Below are 21,398 nucleotides of genomic sequence, written 5' to 3'. Positions count from 1 at the left end.
CAGAAAGCGTATGAGATGTTTGCTTCAGAATTGGTATCTGGTAAATTATTCCAAACTACAGTTTTCAACTTACAGATATTAAACAAAAAGACAATCGTTTTGACTTCTTACACTAAATTGTAGTGTAATTATTCTTACAATAAAACAATATGAGAATAGATATTTTATATTTACATGAAATGGAAAATTCTGAAAATAAATTTGCATATCAACAGCACTAATTAAAACAAAATAGGATTAAGCATTCAATGCCATGCCACAATGCATTACATTTTGTGGTAATTTTGTAGGAGGATAAATGTACAGCCCAATGGACTACACAGATTTTTTGCCAAACTTCTTGTTCTCTATTGTCCTTTCTTCAATATTGTACAGCCCCCAGAGTTGCCCCTGTTATCAGTAATTAAAGATTAATGTTTTATACTCTTAGAGCAGTTTTCATCTATTCAGAAAACAAAGAGTGCCATATTAATGGAATATAGCAGATTACAAATAACTAATTTGTCCTTTTTGTTAAGGTAACTGGCCTATACTACAGTGACACTTCAACACCATCCCAAAGCCACATATAGGAACTGAAAAGTGGTGTTAATCTAGTGTCAATCTACGTCTTTATTTAACAAACAGTGTTACAATTTTCAACTGTTAGCCAGGTCAAAATATTAAAACTGAAATGTAATCATCTGGAATTACTACTATTACTATTTAATGACATTATTTCTGTCTCATTCCAAGTCACTTGCTTATCCATATATTTCTACCTTTCACACGTAACAGGTCCTGAAATACTGACAGATTAGTGCCATGAAACAAATCTGTTACTCAGTTTTATTCATTACCTTTAAACAGTATACTGACAATGTATTTCCTAATTTTTCTAAACAATATGCATATCAGTACAGCTAGGGGTTTTTATGAAGATCTAGTACAGGTCAATTTATAAAAGAAGTTGGGATTTAAAAGCAATGTAAAGTGGTTACTAAATACTCTTTTTTATTAACTCTTTTTTTATTCCAACTAATTCAATGTTTCTTTGTTTGCCCCAATGTTCTGAACTGCTAGACATCGAAGTCACTCATTTTAAGCACTTTGTCAGGGTTTTGGTACCTCAATTTTCAAAATTACTTTAATTTTTCCAACGAGGTTCACCACTTCAAGAAACAGAATCTCCCTAAATTCAACACTAGTTTACTGTGAAAAGAAAACCATGACAACTGTTTGTACTCTTGCTTTATTATTACATCCGGCCTGGTCACTATTGGAAATTCAATCTATTATTGTTGCTAGGAGCCTGTTGCTATGCAACCTAAAAGGGCTATGCAGCACTTTCAGGCTGAGAAGCGTTGAAAACACCACAGGCCCTCTCCTATGGCTCTAACCGGTTTATTTAAATAGATTAACACTCTCCTTAGTCAACCCCAATTCCAGGCATACTCTTAAAAATAGTTACAATGACAGGTTTGAATACGGTAAACGAACACAAACTCCAAAAAATTACACAGAAGCAATACAGAACCTACACCGCACACTACAACAAAGCAGAGAGCAGTATTTCCTCTGATCCATAATTTAAATTAGCAAAGCTAAAATCTGTTAACTCCAAACCCTGTCAAATTCGAACCTTCACATACTAACCAGATTGTATAATGGAGTTGATAAACATGCTCTGCAAAGATATTTTATAATAAACTTTTGACAGAACAATACATTTTCATACAATTTTCATACTCTAGATCATAAATGTGGAACTTAGAGGAAAAAACCCAACTTAATTAACTCTGAAATGGCAGAATATTTCTTATTTATAGTCTACATCAAAAGATGTCCAACAAACCTCTAAAGAGATTCCAAGTGAGTTCTAGTTTTGTGTGTCTTTGTGACCTTTACACATTCTATGTATTAGAGATCTATGTAAATCTCTACAGATTAATTTCTCTCAGCAATATTTCTGTAAATCTGGTGAAGAATGGCTAAGAAATTACAGGAAAAAGAGCTGATTATTATGGCTTTTCTTTTTAATTATCTGAGGCAGTTCCAGTCTACATCAAAGAACAAGTTGTTCCATGGCATCAGAATTAAGAAAGCAGCATTTCCTCCAACTTGGTCCTTTAAATGGATCCATACAACACTATAGATTAGATTGTGAGGTTTTGCTGCCTGACTATCCAGTCAGGAGTGAATGGATAGGATAGAATGTTGGGAGTGAAAAGTAAGTTGCAAATGCCTCTTCTTCAATGGCAGCATCCATTGTTTTTTACCTTTTCAAGCTAATTATTTTGTTAGTATGTTTTTCTGAAACTTCTAATTATCTTTTGAATAAGACAGGCATAACAGAAAAAAAACCAAAAAAACAACAAACCAAATTTTTTTTCCTAAGAGTACAAATTTAAAAAATCAACACACTGTCCTAGTATTGGAAATGTTAACATGTTAAGATGTTAAGTATTGGAAATGTTAAGAAATGTTAAGATCAGTTATCTAGATGTAAAAGACAGTGCCACAAAATTGATTCCAGTAGTGATATAAGGAAATGCTAGGGTTTATCCTTTCCAAAATGCTTTGTACTACTTAGTGGCTGATGTTTTTTAGCGGAACCATGAAAACAATAACAAATATGAAGTGTGTTCTGAAGACAAAAATCTCAGATGACTGGGAGTAAACTAGCAAATATCAGCAGAATGCATTCATGAATTCAAACTCTTCCAAGTACAACTTTTTTACTTTTCCAGAATTTTGAAGTCTGCAAAATCTATTTCAAAGGCAAAACTGAACTTTTCACCCGTGTCAGATAACACTCAAACAACAAAAAACCTTCATTAGCCCCTGTATTGGAGGGATTTAGCCTGGAATAGTTGACAGCCACAAATCTAGTAGAGTCTAAAGGAAAATGCCAGAATGAAACACATTCTAACCAAATCCATAAATCTAAAGAATTGTTGTGTATAACCACCATTGCTAGTTTACTTTTTATAATTTTATTAAAAAGGATCACTGCAATATGTTACCCTAGACAGCATGACCTCAAAGATGACAGGGTGCTTGGACAACACCAACAACTAGATACAGCTAGAGAAGTAATAGAAGAATGTCATGCTGTAAAAGTACCTAAGGTTTACAACTAAAAAGTAGGTACTGATTATCTAAATTAAGTTCTGCAGTCAGCATTTTGTTAGAGCTTGTAAGATACTTCTGTGTTTTCCAAGAATTTATTAGAGAAAAGGAGGACTTTGACAAAGAGAACGGGTCCAAAGCTACATCCATCCACCATTTTTCATTAAATGTTCTTCTGTAAGTACATTTACTTTATTGTTACTAAAGGAAATTAGATTTGCAGACATCAGTGGTTTTTTACACAAAACATGCCCTGATGCCTTTAGTCTGGTGAGACACTCTGGTTGTCTTCTCTGACACTTTAGTAAAAGAAACTTGACCAGAATCTCACTATAATTAGCTTAAGGAGGAGCCTAAGATTCCTTCATCCTTTATTACAGAAGATAACTTGCTTGTAAACTGGCCATTTAGATTAATTGTACAAGCTGAACGTTCCCTTGGCTCTAGGAGACAATTCCACATTAATAAGATTACTTATGAAGGTAATGTTTCTCCCATAAATCTAAAATCCTATTCTTAGGATAGAATTCACTACCACCACAATTAGAGCAGATCAAATGCATGGTCCATACAACTGCTCCCCTGAGTTTACTGAAACAACAACAACAAATATACCCCTTCCACCAAAACCCCCAAATGACTCAAGATCTTATTTTAAGATATTCTTCAAGCATTCCACTCCTCAATGACTGGGGTTATTTTCTACAGGGTCTGGAGATTTACCTGTTCTCATGTACCCATTAAAAGAAACAGATTCTGAATTTCTCAATTCAAGTTATTTCCAATTACATCAAACTGGCTAGAAGAATGTTCTTCCAAACATATTTTTAAGAATCAATTCTGTATACATTGCCATGAAGCAGGCTAAAACACATGGAGAGAAAGCTAGAGATTAGCAAACATGAAAGCAAAGTGGCTGTTGGCAAATAAAAAAATCAGGCAGTCCCTGAAAGCCAATCTCGGCACCCGTAGGCAATCCCTACAACCATGTCAGCACTGTGTGAAACTTAGCAGACTAGTCATACCCCCCTGTCTCAGGTAAATTGTTAAATATTAAACCACATCCAAGCCAGGCATCCAATAACAACAGGGGAAAAAAAACCAAATAGCCAAACTGTGGATACTGAACTGCAGAGCTTAATAAGTAAAGGTAAGTGCCACAAAAGTACGGAAAAAATAATTGCAATTGCAAAACATATGTAGGCAGATATCACTGTCACTAATGATGATATAATAAAGCAGCGAAAAAAAGAACTACATTTATAAACACGAAGGAAGGAAAAAATGCTGTCATAAAAAAACCTCAAGACTGGCATATACTTTAGTTTAAAAGAAAGAAAGAGAAAGGAACATTTACAAACTTAGAAATTTAGAAACCCATTTAAAGAAGGCTGTCTCGTTATAAAATACTGCTTTATTTCCTAAAGATATTATTTACCTTGCCCTACCACCTGAATTTTAAGTATCTCTTTAGAAATCTACTTAGCTTTGTAACTATGTATTTGAAGTACTGTAACAAGAAAACTAGTATTTCAATATGTTTACCATATTCTTTCTTTTTTTTAATTTAAGAAATTTATACTCAATTTAAGAGCAAATTCAGCAGCAGCAATTCTACAGGAAATATACAAGAAATGCATTATGTTGAAAGCAATGACAAAAAAACCTCTCACTACAAACATGCTATTTTACCAAACATGTTTGAAATTTACTATCACACCATACAGCATTATTTAAGATATTAATTACAACTTTGTTTGCCTTCCTGTGTGACCCTTCCCAACACGTTGGCTTTCACAAGCAGATATTTATTCACAAGACACTGTTACTACCAGTGATGCTTTTGATGTCACATGAAATGAAATCTATTTTAACATTTAAAATACATACAAATAATACCAAAAAAAACCCCAAAAACAAAACCAAAGAAACAAACAAACAAAAAAAAAAAAAAAAAAAAAAAAACAAACAAAAACAAAAAAAAAACCCAAAAAAATCCTATAAGCCAAACAGCCAAACATACAAAAAACCCTTCCACATGGCTTTTTGTTGACCTCACTGTAAAAGACACTCAGTTCCACAGCACATTCTGTTTGGCTTTTCCAACCTAACAGTACCAAGTACCTGAAAAGATAGTGATTTAGCAAGCCACAGCTTGTATTTCCTGGATAGATACCAATATTTTATTTTTATTCCATGTGTGACTTAGAACAAACCATTTCAACTTATATTTTCAGCCTATAGGCATTTATTTATTAACAATATCCTAAAATTATTAAACCCTCTTTAGTCACCACTACCTTTCTCTCAAAGAAACAGTTCTCTAAGCTCTTAGCTAAGACTGACTGTAGAAAGCATTTGAAAACATGAAATTGTAAAATGAAAACATGTATAAGGATTCTTATTAGCTAGGTTTATCTACCATGGCTTTCTTGCCCTCAAATAAAAAACAATGAGTTAAAAAAAAATTAGGTACAATGTAAAACCCAACTGAAGTAACGAATAATGAAAAGCATACCAGCACACAGAAATGAAAATAAAAAAATAATAAAAAGTAAAAATTTAAGGGAAATTAATTAATTATAAAAAGGAAGAGGAAAGAATGCCATTAATCAATGACAATGACTAGAACTGTACAACAGTGTGTATTTAACTAAGCTCTATGTTTACAGTAATTGTACTTATACAAATTGAATATTGAGAAATTGAATATTAAGAATTGCACAATTGGATACAAAGCATATTTGTTTTTTGTTTTCTGGCTTCTGATGTTACAAAACATTCCTAATGGAAATTTTCATATAATCTGACAAAAAGCTTGATGCTCAGGAAGTTTAAATATTACTTTCAAAAGATAGTTTGACAAAAGGTGATGGTAACTGATTTTTATAATTATTTGGTAACTTTTTTTAATTTGGCTCCAGCCTACTGCACCTACAGAGAATAAAAAACCAATTCAAATATAAAGAACATTCAGCCACAATATTTATGCAAGATTTATGTAATGAATAGCAGAAACTGAATTTGATTTTTAAGTCTTAAGATAAAGATATACAACTATATAACATACCATTTCATTGTTCTTCCATATTGCCAAGTAACAGTAAAAATAATATCAAACAGATATCACTAGCTATCTCATTTATAATATGGAAAATAGAAATATAAACTATGACACAACAACACTGAACACTAATTCTATAAATTTTGATATATGTTTAAGTTTATTTCACTTGTTTTCCTTATTGCAGCTCGTTGTCTTGCCCACCAGGATTTCTACTACCTGAATTTCTTGCTATTCATTTTAATCACTGACTGAAAAGTCAGGCAAGACTTTACAGGAACATTCTAAAGTAGTAGCACATTAGAATAGAGGTCCTTGAAAAAGGTACTGACTATGTCATGGTGTTAGATTGTTTAGGGCACTTTGAGTTTTACTATGCATTCATGTACTTTATTCAGTCAGAAAAAATATTTTTCCTTAGAAAAAATTCACTGGAAACACTTTATGGAAATCCTACACCCCTCCTTAACTTAAATTCTCAAATTTGACAGAGGTAAGTTTAACATATTATGAATAAGATAAAAATACATTGTAAATAATGTATTTGCTTATCCAGGCTTAATCATTCCATTCAACTCAGCTTATTAGCTGATATGAAACATCTCCATTTAAATAAAGGAATTACTTTCTAATACTGCCATGATTATCAAGACTACATTTATCATAATTAGTAATGTATACATATGTTTTTGCTTATCCCTCAAGCAGTGCTAAATAAGAGTAAGAGAAATCAAAGCACATTAATTTTGCTATGGATCTGAATGTCCCATCATAATAAATTCCAGCCAAAACAACAAAAAGTCCCCCAAAGAGAACCACTTCAGTCAACAGAAGCATTGTTTATCAATCTATTTTTTCTGATTTCACCAATAATAGTTACTGCAATACATACTTCCTTAGATCCTTGCTCTTGATCTCTATATCATTGCTAATAATTTTACATCTGTAGCTATATGATAAAGCAAATACTTTTTTAAAAACAAACATCTCTTTACATGCACTCCAAAATGATCGTGCATCCTTCTGAAATCCTTTCTTTTGGACATAGTCCAGTTCTTATCAAAGTGAACAGAGATATAGTAAAGTTACATGGAAAATATTTTAGATACCCTCATTACAAAAAAGATTGATACCCTCTTCAGATTGCTGGCTGTTATGTACCACTTACAAATCACCAGGCAGTAAGCCAAATATAGAATGTTTCATCAAAACCCCTGAACTTGTTTCAACAAAGAAAGGAAATTATCCAGTTTATTTTAAAATTTTGAATAATTTCCAATAAAAATGTCATTTGCAGTTCTTCCACTTTTAGTTTATTCTTTTCTTTTGCTACAACAAAAGAATTAAAAGTTGCAAATTAAGACTTTGATATATACACACTAATGTCCACAGAATCAGCAACTGGGTTTGGTTTTGCCAGGTATTCAACCAAGGTCCCTCCTTCTTTCATAAAACCCTTTGTTCATCATTGTCTTTTCCTCAAGAGACCTAAAAAATTTTGGTTTCTTGCTACTGCTTTTATTTTTTCCCTCAGCAGGAGTCCAGTGAAAAGTCTCATGGTTTCAATCTAAAATATTGTATAAATAAATGTGAGGAGTCCAGTCTATGTCGAGACCTAAGTTTGTGGAATCCATAGAATGAAGTGTCGGACCAAAATAACAAAAGTTATTACAGAAAAACGAAGAAAAAAGGAACCCAAGAGTTGTGTTGTTAGGGAGATCATCTCCTGGGCACCCAATCCAGGTCTTTGTGATACATGTCAAGAGGACAACTTTGTGACTCTAGCTCTATCCCTCCATTTTTACTTCCAGATATGAAGATTTAAATACAGTCCTAGGAAACTGAACCGGCCATCAAGACTAGAAGTCAAACTAGATCACGTCTAGGAACTTGTGCTGCAGAGCAAGAATCCCAAGTAAAATTACAGTATAGCTTGGGCTGCCATAGATATCAGGAGCTGCCAAGTCCAACTTCCCTCCCAAAGCAGGTTCAGATTTGGCATTAGACGACCTTCCCAGGGCTTTATCTAGTCAGAGGCTGAAAATCTTCATAGATGGGAATGGCAAAACCTCACTTAGTCCAAGGTGCATTGCTGGGCTGTCCTCATGGGGAAAAAGGGTCTCCTTGTGTCTAATCTAATCCTCTTGTGATTGTCCCTCATCCTTTCACCACACACTTCCTTTGCACTTACTCCAACCAACATCTTTCCCATAATTGCAGAAGAGTGATAGAAAGCAAGAAATGCATGTGAATGTTGTATAATAAATACAGAAGAGATGTGGATAAACATTTATCTCAATTCTCTGCCTATACTCATGTCCACACACCCCAAGAGACATCGTTCCTACAGCACAGGCACACTGCTTGCACATGTTCAGCTACCTGACAACCATGGACCTCAGGGTCTAATCCAGCCTGTAGTCTCAGACACTCAGTCCCCAGCCTGCAATCTGCAGCTACAGGTCTGTGACGTCCTAAAGAGCTTCACAGGACTAGCATTTCTTTTGTCTCTTTTGTCCAGAAGATTCTTGTAGAAGCAGGTTAAAGGAGTATTTTTTTCAGTGACCGCTTTTGTTCTAGATTTCACTGAGACGAGTATGTTTATAATAGGTAATCTGTATGTTTGCTGTAAGAAAAGACAAGCTTTCTAACGGCCTGTGAAGGATGACTAGCAGATTATTTGGGACAATATGCTCAATACAGAAATGACATACCAGTCAGTGATGTAAAAACCACCAGTTTTACCGTTTGCTTTAACACAAGTAACTCCATTTGACAAGTTGAACCATCTAGATTAAAATAAAATGTCTTGCTAGATGATTCTTATTCCTATGAAAGTATCTTCCACATTTCTTTTACTCTTAAATTAAAAATACCCCAAACAAACAACCAAATACAAAACCCCAATCAACCAAACCAACCACAAACTGCACACCATACTACACTGAGTACCCTAAGCATCTCCTGTTCCTTTGGTTTTATTGATGCCTTAAAGATCTATAAATGAGCAATACACTTTTGAGACAATATTAGTATAGGAGGTAATATAAAGGCTGGTCTTTATTGGAGGCCTGCAGGGGGCAGGTATGTAAAAATGCCAATCCCGCACAGGGTGAAAACAGTTTTACAGGTTTAGCAAATTAGCAGAATTGAAAAGAATCTCTATTTAGAAGCACAAGTGATGAGGTAATTCCACCCCGCCAGCTTAGATAGGAACTAAACTTTATTTATGAAGATGTGTCTCCAAGAGCTGTTTTGAACCTTGGCTCCCAAAGAGAACCAAGACAAGATAGGGGCCTTCAACCCCTGGGGCTTGGAGCTTCAGGAATTTGTTTTGTCTTTCTGTCTATCAGGGTAGAGAAAAGTACTGGAGCTGGCTAGGAACAATATAACTAAACAACAGTAGTCTAAATATAGTCAAAAATATATATATAAGGAGGAAACAAGAAAGCAAAAATCATTGTGGCATCATTACAGTAAACTTTACCATTTCCATACTAGTAAGTTAAATCCTGTAACTAGAGCACATAAAATGCTTTTGAATCAGTCTATGGAAGACAGAAGTACTTCATGTGGAATGAACATATTTTTAAAAATGAAATCTAAATATTAGTCAAAGAGAACAGATCAATGGGAAGTCAGAAGCATAGCAATAAAACAAATTTATACTTGTGACCATGCAGTTTGTTTTATGGAGATGACACATGTAATTTTATTAGAGGACGTAACACATTATGAATCAACATCTCAATTCCCACTATTAAGACTCAATTACATCTTCAAGCCATTTTTAAGGGCCGAAACCTGTTACTTTCCCTTTCTTATACTACAAACTCCGGGACAAGTACTAAAGCATTTCTGACCAAAACTTACATGCACATACACAGCTTTCTTTATCACAGATGACAAAAACATAACTTCTATTTTCCTATCAGCCAGATCCACCTGTTTTTCTGACTTGGACATTTTATCTTTTCCCATTTTATAAAATATGGGAAGAAAATGCTCATAGTTTTTCAAGATATTAATTATTTTTAAGTACAGGGGAAAAAAATTAACTACTGGCTCCAGTTTAACCCTTTTTTCAGTAGGCTACAGATGGACGGTCTGTTGATGTTGAGCTTTCAAGAAATTCAGCTGCGTATGAAGAGTTACCATCCTTGGATCATACCATGTAACAGAAAATACAACTATGCTGACACAAGAACTTCTGAATATGTCAAACTTACATCTGTGTTTAGAACACATGCCATTAAAAGCTTCTAAGACTTACAGCACTGTGTTGTTACAAGTCTTAGCCAAATAATTAGTATTTTATCCTGAAATCAAGCAGTGGGTGCCCTTATATGTCAATCTTTCACATGGAAAGTAATCCTAAAACTTCTCTTCATCTCAGTTGCCTGAAATATGTTTGTGACAAACAAACTTGTAACCAGTGATTTGAGACTGCATTAAGAATCCATCTTCATCAGGTCATGAAAGTTGGTCACTGCACTGAAATCATGATCCTGTGTCCAGCTCTACCCTGAATTCAAGAAATGTCAGTTTCTTCAGAATTCAGTAAGGAGAAATCAATAGTAAAGTAGGCCAAGGAGTGAAGATACTGACGACCTTCAAGCCCTATTAAGGACAGGAAATTTGACTCAGTGGCCCTTATCAAGATCACGGCAGGAAATTTTAATATCTGGAATTTGAATCTGCCTCCACAGGAAATATGGCTACAAAACAGTAACATAAAGTCTGGATATTCCAGACCACACAAGTTCATAAGTTTATATTGTTTGTCAACTCACCATCTGAATGACCTGAAACAACAGCAGTAAAAAACTGCTACACCAAACAGATACAACTGAATCAGTGTAAACCCACAACTTTTAAAACACTGGAAGGTCTGTTTCGTAAGACAGAATAATTACTTACATGATAAATTGTGCTATTGCTTTGTAGGACCATCTCTAATTCTGAGCTTACTGCAAAGAAACCTTTCCTCAGCATGACTTAAATTTGCTAGCAAAGGGTACTCCAGACACAAAACCTAAATTCTGTGAACTAGCCTGAGGTTTGCAAAACCCTAAGCCATTCTCATCTCCACACCACTACACAGCCAGCATGCTGAACTCTCTATACATTTACTTGCTCACTACTGTTCCATGCAATACCCTCTCAGGACTGTGCTCCTTACCCTAGAAAGGAGTTTCAAAGTTAGAGAAAGCCAGAGCAACTCAGGACAACCTTCCACCAGAAAGCACTTCGAAAGTGACAATGAAGAGCTGTGTTCTCATCTTGCCTCACTTCACTCTTGACTCACTTCGAAATCAAGACTTGCAGCTCAAAAATTTTTCCACAAAATAAGGGAATGAAGCTATATTTCTGTCCTACTTACCTCCACTTATTATTAAATAATAATTATATTAAATTACATTAAATCTGTGGTTTAACACTAAGCAGGTTCTATTCTCTAAAGAACTGTAAGGATGATGTAGCTCACAGAAGAGTTTCCATGGTTTTTTCAGAAAGTCTAATGAATAAACTTCCTAGAAGTTACAGGGAATTGCTATTAATATTACTCAGTTTCAACTCTGAGGAATTAGTAACACCCTGGATTCTACACTTTTCCATTTACTAAATCTGACAGGAAAACAATACAATAAATATGGAAGAGTTATTTATCAATTCCTCTGCAAACTGCAACTCAGTTGAATTGATTTAACATAGCGTGGACAAAACAAAATAGGAGTAAACTAAAGCTAAAGACAAATACAAATGTTGATATGATAGTTCAACCTGTCAAGCTTAGCTACCACAGTGTGTCAACTCACATCATAGCTAACAATCAATTTGATAAATCAGCTACTATACAGGTAGCTCAACTGCTTCTCACTATCCAAGGCTCATGTAACTTTGAAAACAGCTGGACTTTCCTATAGAAGTAATCTAAATAATTTACATGCACTGTAATAGCTTTCAAGTAATGTATTTTATAAATGACTGTTATAGTCTCTTGAACTTTATAAACAACACCTTTCTATAACTTAACTGTAAAATGCAAATCAGATAATCATTAAATTATTCCAGATTTTTCCATCAGAAATTTTGAGACAATTTAGTTTTTAAATGGCAATTATGTAACAACTATTTTTCTTAAAAACATTGAAAAGGAATAATAGGAGTTTAATTAAAGAAAGTAGTTCTAAAAAAAGGTTAATTTTTTATTGTATCTTCTAAATTCTTTGGGATACAAAGTAATTAACACTGACTTCCAATAATAAACACAATATATAAAAATATTAACTAGAAAGATAAATTAACAATCCTTTGTATATAGCCACATGTCCTTCCTAATGGAAGAACTACAATGTGCATCTCATCAGCAAAAACAGGAGGTAGAAAACATTTATTCTTCTTTCATTAAGTCTGTAACTCTATTGTATCTACTCTCAAGCCACAGAACAATAAGGAGGTAAGAATACAGCAGGTATCTCACTAGGAAAATAAAACAATTAGGACGGAGAATTTTGAATACTTTTTGCAGCAGTTAAATAGAAAATAAGTCTTCAAATTTATGAGGCATTTAATGTAAGACAGAAATCCTGACATTGATCGCTGCTTCCACTGGCATGAGAACTACACCTATTTTGGGGTTTTTTTTGCTTTCCCCATACCAAAAATGAATAGATTAAATCCTCTTTAGATAATGCTAGTTACTTTTTACCATTCAACTCTGTTAGTTTCACTGCTAATTTCATTCCCAGCTCTTTGCAGTGCAGAATGCTACCATGATGCAAGGAAAACAAAGTTCAAGTGATAATACTAATTTCCTTAAGATGATGCCACACAGTACAACAGCAACATTTCAAAATGCTTTGTGGATAATCTGCTAGAGATCACACCAAAAGACAACAGTACAAATTGACAGTCCTAGTCATCTAATGCACTAGGAAAGAAAACTTCAGAAATTCAATAAAACTCCAATATCATTGTCAGATTAGAGAGATACATAAGCAAGACTGCTTACCATCCTCCCTTCTTCCCACCCCAGATTTAGGAACTTTTGGGGAGAGGGGAATAAAGTCAGACCAAAGCTATTAGAAAATCACCTGAAAATTTAGCAGACCTAAACTGGACAATTCACTGGAGCCAAAAATGTATTTTTAATAAATAAATAGCTATCTATAACCTTAATAACTGTCTTGAAAATAGTTCTGTCACAGAATCCTATTATGCTATTAAAGTTGCTTGTAAAGGATGTACAGTTAACAGCACATAAAAAAGTAATCAGACAAAAAAACCCCAAAACCCCAGAACACCTTAACTGAGGAAGAATAGTCTGAGTCAATGGCACTTGCAAACTGACATACTTCACCTTTTAACAGACGTGCCTCTTTGTATTTCTACTTTGCAATGTTGCATGATTTAACTACACTGTTTCAGAGTTTAGAAAATAATCCCTGAGGTGGTATATAAGAGAAGGCATAGTTGGATGAAATATAATGAGGATGTAAAACAGAAGAGAGAATCTACTTACTTGGTACATTAACAGCAAACATGACTTGAGTCATTAGTTGTAGTAGCAGCATCCAAAGCCTGAACAAAATCTAAATACATGGTTCTTGCCTTAAAGGCCTTATAAACTTACTTGAAATCCGTCTTCAAAAAGAAATGAAATAACTAAATATATTGTTTCCTCAGTGATGGTCTAAGAAGCTGAGATGGACTCAACATACTGGGTCTATAGGTGAATGAACTGACCTTTAAAAATAGTGTTAAATTGCTCTTTCCTCTCTTTGATGAATAAATAAAATCATAAATGCTATAAGTACACTTCAGTTCAGTTATTCATGAACAATATTTGGCATTCTCATAGCATTGCTGTGAATGTCATGCAAGAATTTAAAGAAGACAGGTTAGAAATAAATTAGATATTGAAAGAGGAAGTCTAAATTGCTAGAAATTAACCTACCAAGTCTCACTAAAATTTGTATTGTAAAATTTGTATTGGAAAGTTCTTTATCAAACAGAATTTACAATATATTCCATCCACTACCTCTTGATTTTAGGAAGTTCCTAACTAACCAAACACCTTATAATAGTGGAACAGGTAGAACAACTAAATTGTTTGCAACAGTGTCCAAAATGAAGCAATTTAAGGTGCACTACCCTAGCTACACTCTGCGTCTTTTCGCATGTTTCCAAAAGGAAATTACACTAAATTCGACATCATTAACCACCTACACAGAGGGGAAAATATTACCTTATTAATTTTATGGGGTATGATAAAAAAATAGATATTACTAAACTACAGAAGTTACTACAATTAATTTCTAATCTGACAGGTTCATATATCCATAGAGAATTTTTTTAATGAAACTTAGTGGAACTTATAAATATGTAGAGGCAGGGGCTGGTTTAGGCACTTTTTTTGCTTTTTTTGGGGTTTTTGTTTGTTTGTTTTGTAGGTTTTGTTTTTTGATTGCTGTTTTGTTGTTGTTTCTTTGGGGTTTTTTTTAGGGGGTAGGGTGTGAGGGGGAGGTGGGTTGGTGGCTTTCTTTCCCAGAACTACTGATCAATGGAGAAAAGCATCCTGTCCTTTTTGCAGTTCATAAGTACATACCCTCCCATGCCCACCTCAGTTTCATCTAGGAAGAGCTTCAGTGAGAAAGGAAAAAAGTTGTATATACAGCAATATATTTTTTAAAAAGAGTTCACATATGAGCAAATTGGCTATATAAAATGTGAACACAGACTTATAAATGAAAAATATAACATACAATAAAGGTCACTCCAAAACGCATGTATGCCTCACATAAATTCATGTAGTACTTCAATAAGTATACAGCTTATATAATTTTAGCTATATGTTAAACAGACATAATTTACATATAAATATGTTTTCTTTTGATGAACAGAAATTGCATTTTAAGTGTGTGAATCTACATACACAGACATAATCCAATTCAGAACAGCCAATTTACTCTATGATTTTTAACATAATATTGTCAAAACAGTAAGTTTGCTTTATTGCACTGCACAGAAAAGAAAAGTGTAAAAATTTCAGTAATGTTTATTCAAGTCTTATATGCCTTACCAATGCATTTCAATGGACAAACTTTTAGGATTTTCTCTCCTTTTTGTATTTCAAATAGCACAGCACCCTCTGGTGCATCCGCTAGAAAAAGAAAACAACTAACAATAAACACCAGTCATTGTGATAAAAAAGTCAACATAAAAAGAAGAAAAAAGGAGTCCTTAGAAACAAAAATATTAAAAAATTATTAGAAAACTAACTTCAATTTAATTCTTCCCTATTAAAATCTTTTGTAATTGAGGAAATTATAACTACTGAATAAAAAATTTTAGAAGAAAGCTGCAGATATGCTAATACAGCGAGGTGCCAGAAAAATAAAATTAAACATACATTTGTTTCACACTAATGTTGTGTTCTTACTAGTAATTAATTTGTATTTAAAAAGATTCCAAAAAGAAATAATCTTTAAGTAGAAAAGATAAGGTAGTGAAACAAAATGTTACACCAAGCAGTATATCTGCTCTTGGTCTTGCAAGAGTAACATTTACTAGATCTACAGCTATCCACACACTCAAACTGCTGAATTTCACACCAAAATACTCACATCTCCTTTCAAAGTCCAATGAGAAAACAAAAATTTAAAATTATTGTATTATATGAAACATTTCAAACTCTGCTGACATTTTAAGTATTAAAGCATAAAGTCTAGTATGACACATCAAATTATTAAAATACACCTAGTCACTAGGAAAATAATTTCCTACAAAAGTACATTTTTCTATTCACAGAAGTGGAGATCACCATCTGCTTTAGGAAGCTCTTTTGTAAACCTCTGGAAGTTTCAACACAAGGCACAAGAAATGAAATTGACACCTGTTTAAATCAGCCATCTGTCCCTAACAAACTAGATTTAGCCAAATCTAAAAATCAAAATCTCAGATGAGAGAAAAAAGAAGTATTGTTTTGATTGACAACCAACTGTAGGCAAAATACACAGACAATAAACTTGTGGCTAATTGAAATAAAAGGTGTTAAACTTCAGTTATTCATTTTAAAAGCCTCATTAAGTTTTCAGCCCTAATTTTTGGCCAAAAGAAAAAAAAAACCAAAAAATCTTCATTGATAAATTCAAAACATTCTTCTTTTTGTATTCTAGTACATAAATTTAACAAGGAGCTCAATTTTGAAATGGAATTCCAACTACAATGATACTACATTGCCACTGAAAGCTTATTTTTTATTCTGTATTGTAGAGCATTCATATGTCTTTCCAACTGACAATGATTTTTAAAAAACATTTTAATAGTAATATATATTTTTTAAAGCCTATTCATTTTTTAAGCATTCTGCATGACACATACCTGCAGGTGGTAAGCTGTTGAAGACTGCATGTAAAAAATAAAACTAATACGGAATATTTTCAGAGGGAAGAAAGTCTTTCAAATTAAAGCATGAAAACGAGAAAAACTAACTACAACACTAAAAGGAACTACAATGATAAACTACTATTGCATTTTAGCCACTGGCTTATGTTTCAAGTAAGAGAAGCAAACAAAAGCAGCTGGACTTCTCAAAAGTTTAGTAAATGGAAATAATGTGCAACATTTATTTCTCTAGGCAGTTTTTGATTAACAATACCCTGTCAGGAAGGAACAAGAAATGGGATAGTGCTAACAAAACTGAACCTAATTATCTAATAAAGCACCATGTCTTTAAAATTTTCAACAGCTTTTGACAGTATATTTGACGCTGATTTCTTTTACCTACACTACCTTACTGAAAGGATTTCTCCAAAGTAGCATAATGTAGGTTAGTTTACTAGTAGCACAATAGAGCAGCTGATCCTTACTGTTTTGTTTGGATATGTTGAAACAGAACTAGATAGTCACACTCTGTAAGTCATGAAAACCTATACATTTAAAATAAATAAATAAATAAATATCACAAGCCATGTAATTTTTAAACACTAGTTAGCCTTACAAACACCAACTATTTTGTTAGCTGTGGTCATTAGGGAATCAGAATGTATAATGCAGGTCTCGTCTGTAATCACTGCAGTATCTCAGAGAGAATAAAAAGTCAATACTTTTCTCAGTGAAGTCCGTAATATTAAAAGCAGTGATTACACCTTCTTTATTATTTTCCAAATTGTAGTCACTGGCAAAGGAAAATGCAGCCAAATAGTACTATAAAGGTCTTTGGTTTTAGACAAAAACACGTGCTTTTAATATGATTTTTCAGAAACACCTCTATACATCACCCAGCAGAATTAGAACAGAAACTTTGTCTCACACACAGGCACACACTTTCCTTTGCTACCCAGTGGCCTGGATATATGTTCTGCAAAGACAGATTTCAATACCCAGGAATAATCCCATCCTGAGCAGTATTCTGTCCTGCTCTAAGAGAGCTTCTCAAGAAAGGTATGGTGCAGAACTGACATCTTTTCAACAACAGTAGATGGCAGGAATTATTTCAAAACCAATTAATCACAGAAACTAACAACAAATTCATAAAGACTTAGATGTGCCATATAACTGATACCCTACTAGAACTCACACTGAAAATTCTTAGTATATTTAGAATTATTTACACCAGGGCCTACAAAATTAGCCCACAGTGGCTTCATCTTGGAGTAAGAAAATTAAATGATGATGATGTAGGGGCTTTTGGTCATTATCTAAAACAATTTATTTTCTAAGTTCTTGTGAACTATGAAATATTAAAACACATTTAAAAAAAGATCCAACATGTCTTGCCCCGAGGAAAATCAGTATCAAACAATGCACTAACCACTTAGCAGATCTTTTAGTTAATACCTGCTTGAAAAAATTGCCCCAGTTACACTCATTGGTAGTTCCAATGTGAGACAACTCCCATATCTTACACTGAATATCTAAGGATATAAAAATGGAAAAGGTGTATGCACAATTATATGTAGGGTTTAGATTAAAAACAAGAGCATTATTTTTCCTAATTATATTACTAAATAAATAATGAAATAAATAAGTCACCACTTCAGATCTACCAAAACAACACATGATTTGACAAGTCAAAGGGGAGAGTGGAAGTGGGTATGGAAATGTTAAGATGTTAAATGTTTCATTGCCATAAAAGATGCCAAAAATTCACTTCATCCAAAGAATTTAAAAAGTATATGAAGTATGATTTGACATCAATGACAACACAAATCTTTAGACCTTAATAAGCAGTCACAAAATGGATGAAGAAAACAAGCATTTTGGATTAGAACTAAGAAGGAAGTCATACTCAATAACATGAGTCCTCCTACATCTCTTTGAGGGGTAAATAGCTGCCCCTTCCCTCTTTCACAAAAGTACTCCTGAAAAGCAGTATCACTAACAAAATCACACAGACTTCTTTTTCATACTGTTTTTTCCTCCTTTCTTTGCTGCTTAGCGCTGAAACCCACAGTCAGTGTCTTGAATTTCCTTCATCGTGGAGAGTTTAGGGAAACAAATGGATTCTCTCAACATGAACGTAACTCACTGTGCAATAAACTAGACCTACACAGGCACTGTTCCATGCTACACTGTCACTATGAAAGCATAATCTAAAAACAATTCCCTGCAGAACGAGTACAATAAGAAAAAAACCCAACCTGCTACTCTATTTATGTATTAGTGGGGGTATTGAATAAACAAAACCCCACTTCACAATACAAAGAAAATATAGCTTACACAAAACCAAACTGCAACATTAATTATGAATAAAAGAAAAAATTACACAGAGAAAGCACAAAAAATCGATAGTACGAGAGTATAATTAAAAGATATAGCAAGTTCACAAAAACCTGCAACATTTAGTCATTTAGTAGTCAAATCAAATCAGAACAAGGCCCCTCTAAGTGAAAGAGGGAAATCAACCCCTGCTCTTGCTGTCCTACAGGATCCGTCTCCGACTGCATCTTTCCTCTCGACCCTACGCCTTTTTTCAGGTTTAAAGCCATTAACCTTTGACTGCGGCCGCAGCGCGTTCCCTGATTTCTCCATTTCCCGACCCGTACAAACGAGACCCAACTCAGACGCACACCCACCGCATCCCAGCGATTGTCCTGGAGGTCCCGCAGCGTGCCTGCGTCCCCGGCATCGCCCAGCCTTTCCTCCTCCTCGGCCCGCACGGCGGCCGGCCCCGCTCCCCGCCCGACACCCCCGTCTATGCCCGCCGCCCCTCTCCCCCTGACCGCACAGCGCTCCCGGGAGGGCCGCGGGGGTTCGGCGGGGAGCTCCGCGTCCCCTGGCCGCCCCGCGAACACGGGCGCAGCCCGAGGGCGCAGCCCGGGCCCGGATGCCTCAGGGAGAAGGAGGAGGGAGGGCCGGGGTGCGCCCGCCGAGCGCATTCACCTGTGCCGGGGCGGGCTGCGGCGGCGCTCCCGCTGTCGCTGCTGCTGCTGGCGGCGGCTGCGGTTGTTGTTGTTGTTGTTGTGGTGGGTGACGGTGAGGCAGGGGGTGCGGAGCAGCGGCAGGAGGAGGAGGAGCAGGAGCGGGAGCGGAGCGGCTGTTGTTGATGGGTAACAGTCGCCAGGACTACGGTGACTATGGCGCTCGACTCACAAGGCAACGGTTGCTATAACTCACAAAAGGAGAGCGGGAGCGGGAGGGAGGGACCGACGGGCGGACGGAGGGAGGCGGGGGCGGCGGCGCGGCCGAGCGCCCCGGAAGGGGCGGGGCCTGCGGTAACGGCTGGCGCGCGGCGGCTTTCCCGGCTCCCCGGCCCGGGGCGCGCGCCCGCCCGGTTCTCGGCCCGCGCGGGGGAAGCGCGCACGGCGGGCCCGGCGCCGTGCGGGGTGCGCGGCGACCGCGCGAGGCCCGGCGGGGGGGTGTGGCCGCGCGGGGGCCGCCTTACGCCACTTCCGGCAGGGGGCCGGGCAGGAGTGGCTCGGCGGCCGCCGTCCCTCCCGCCTCAAGATGGCGGCGGGCCGGCCGCTCCCCCACCGCCCCTGGCCCGCGCTGCCATTTTCGAGGGGGGGAGGAGGAGGAGGAGGAGTGGGTCGCCGGCGACAAGTGGCGATGGAAACGGAAGCGCTGCCGCCACTATGCTTGTCGTTTTTCCTGTCCCGCCGACTCGCCGGTGGCCTCGTGTCAACCCTGCCGACCCCGGACTTGTGCGGGGGCCCGAGCCAAGGCCCCGGAGTGCCCGGTGGCCGCTCTCAGCCCACGTGGCTTTCTGGCCGAGTGCGTGCGTTGGGCCCTTGTCCCAGCTGGCGCTCGGACTCACAGAATCCATTGGGTTGTAAAAGACCTCTGAGGTCGCCGATTCTAATCCATGACCAAACACCACTATGTCACCTAGACACTGCACTGAGTGCCACGTCCAGTCTTTCCTTAAACACTTCCAGGGAGGTTAGCACTAAATGAGATTACGGGATGCTCTCCTGACAGGCTGTGTCTGTTCCTTCCAGGTGTATAGAGAGTCACAGGGTTGGAAGGGACCTCTGGAGATCATCTAGTCCAACCCCACCCCGTGCCAGGCAGGGTCATCCAAAGCTGGTTACACAGGAACGTGTCCGGGTGGGTTTTGAATGTCTTCCGAGAGGGGATATCCAGGACCTCGGTGGGCAGCCTGTCCCAGTGCTTGCCAAACTCAGGAAGTTCCTTCAGTGGGTATGTATGTGTTGAGGCTACGTATAGTGGCCCTACATCTGCTGGCTGCTACTGTGTCTCCCGTTGGTCTCTGTGCATCGCCATCTGCAGCCTGTTACTAACCAGAAAAGTATCTCTGAAGCTTTATACACAGTGGCAGCAGTCTGTGTTGCCAGTAATGCTATAATCCATGTAAACCCTGGAGTTCCCCCTTTGTCTATGTACTGGTCTGTGTCCTCGCATGTTCTACCAGCCTATGGTTTACCAGTCACATCTTTTTAATACCTCCTGCTAAGAGCGCCTGACATTTGTGTGGAATGGTCTACAACCAATTCTACTCCACCTGTCCCTACAGAAAAAAATTGAAATTGCTCTTACATTAGTAGATTCACTCTGATTTTCAGGGCCCTGTGCAACCATCTTAAGCTATGGCAACTATTTACTAAAAAATACTGGGAATTAGGGTTAAGTGTATACAAACAAGATCTTGATTGACAGAGATTTAAGTCCATAACAGAACAATCTTGAAATAATAAAACTATTTAATGCCCTTCTACAGCTGAGGCTATGTCTTGATATTTCTGCTGTGGAACCT

The 21,398-nt window shown here is 36.6% G+C and overlaps 1 protein-coding gene across 2 annotated transcripts in view; it reads right to left on the bottom strand.

Moving 5' to 3' along the window:
* RFX3 (regulatory factor X3) overlaps positions 1–19,786 on the bottom strand; it is a 106,623-nt gene extending 86,837 nt beyond the window's left edge. For both annotated transcript variants that reach the window (XM_058043629.1, XM_058043630.1), the window contains exon 1: positions 19,565–19,786. The gene's annotated coding sequence lies outside the window, so the exon portion shown is untranslated. The remainder of the gene's footprint in view (positions 1–19,564) is intronic.
* Positions 19,787–21,398: the final 1,612 nt, after the last annotated feature.

This window comes from Melospiza georgiana, chromosome Z (genome assembly GCF_028018845.1).
Source record: "Melospiza georgiana isolate bMelGeo1 chromosome Z, bMelGeo1.pri, whole genome shotgun sequence".
Taxonomy (NCBI): domain Eukaryota; kingdom Metazoa; phylum Chordata; class Aves; order Passeriformes; family Passerellidae; genus Melospiza; species Melospiza georgiana.
The sequence above is the reverse complement of the archived record's forward strand: the minus strand, read 5'-3'. Positions and strand labels throughout refer to the sequence as shown.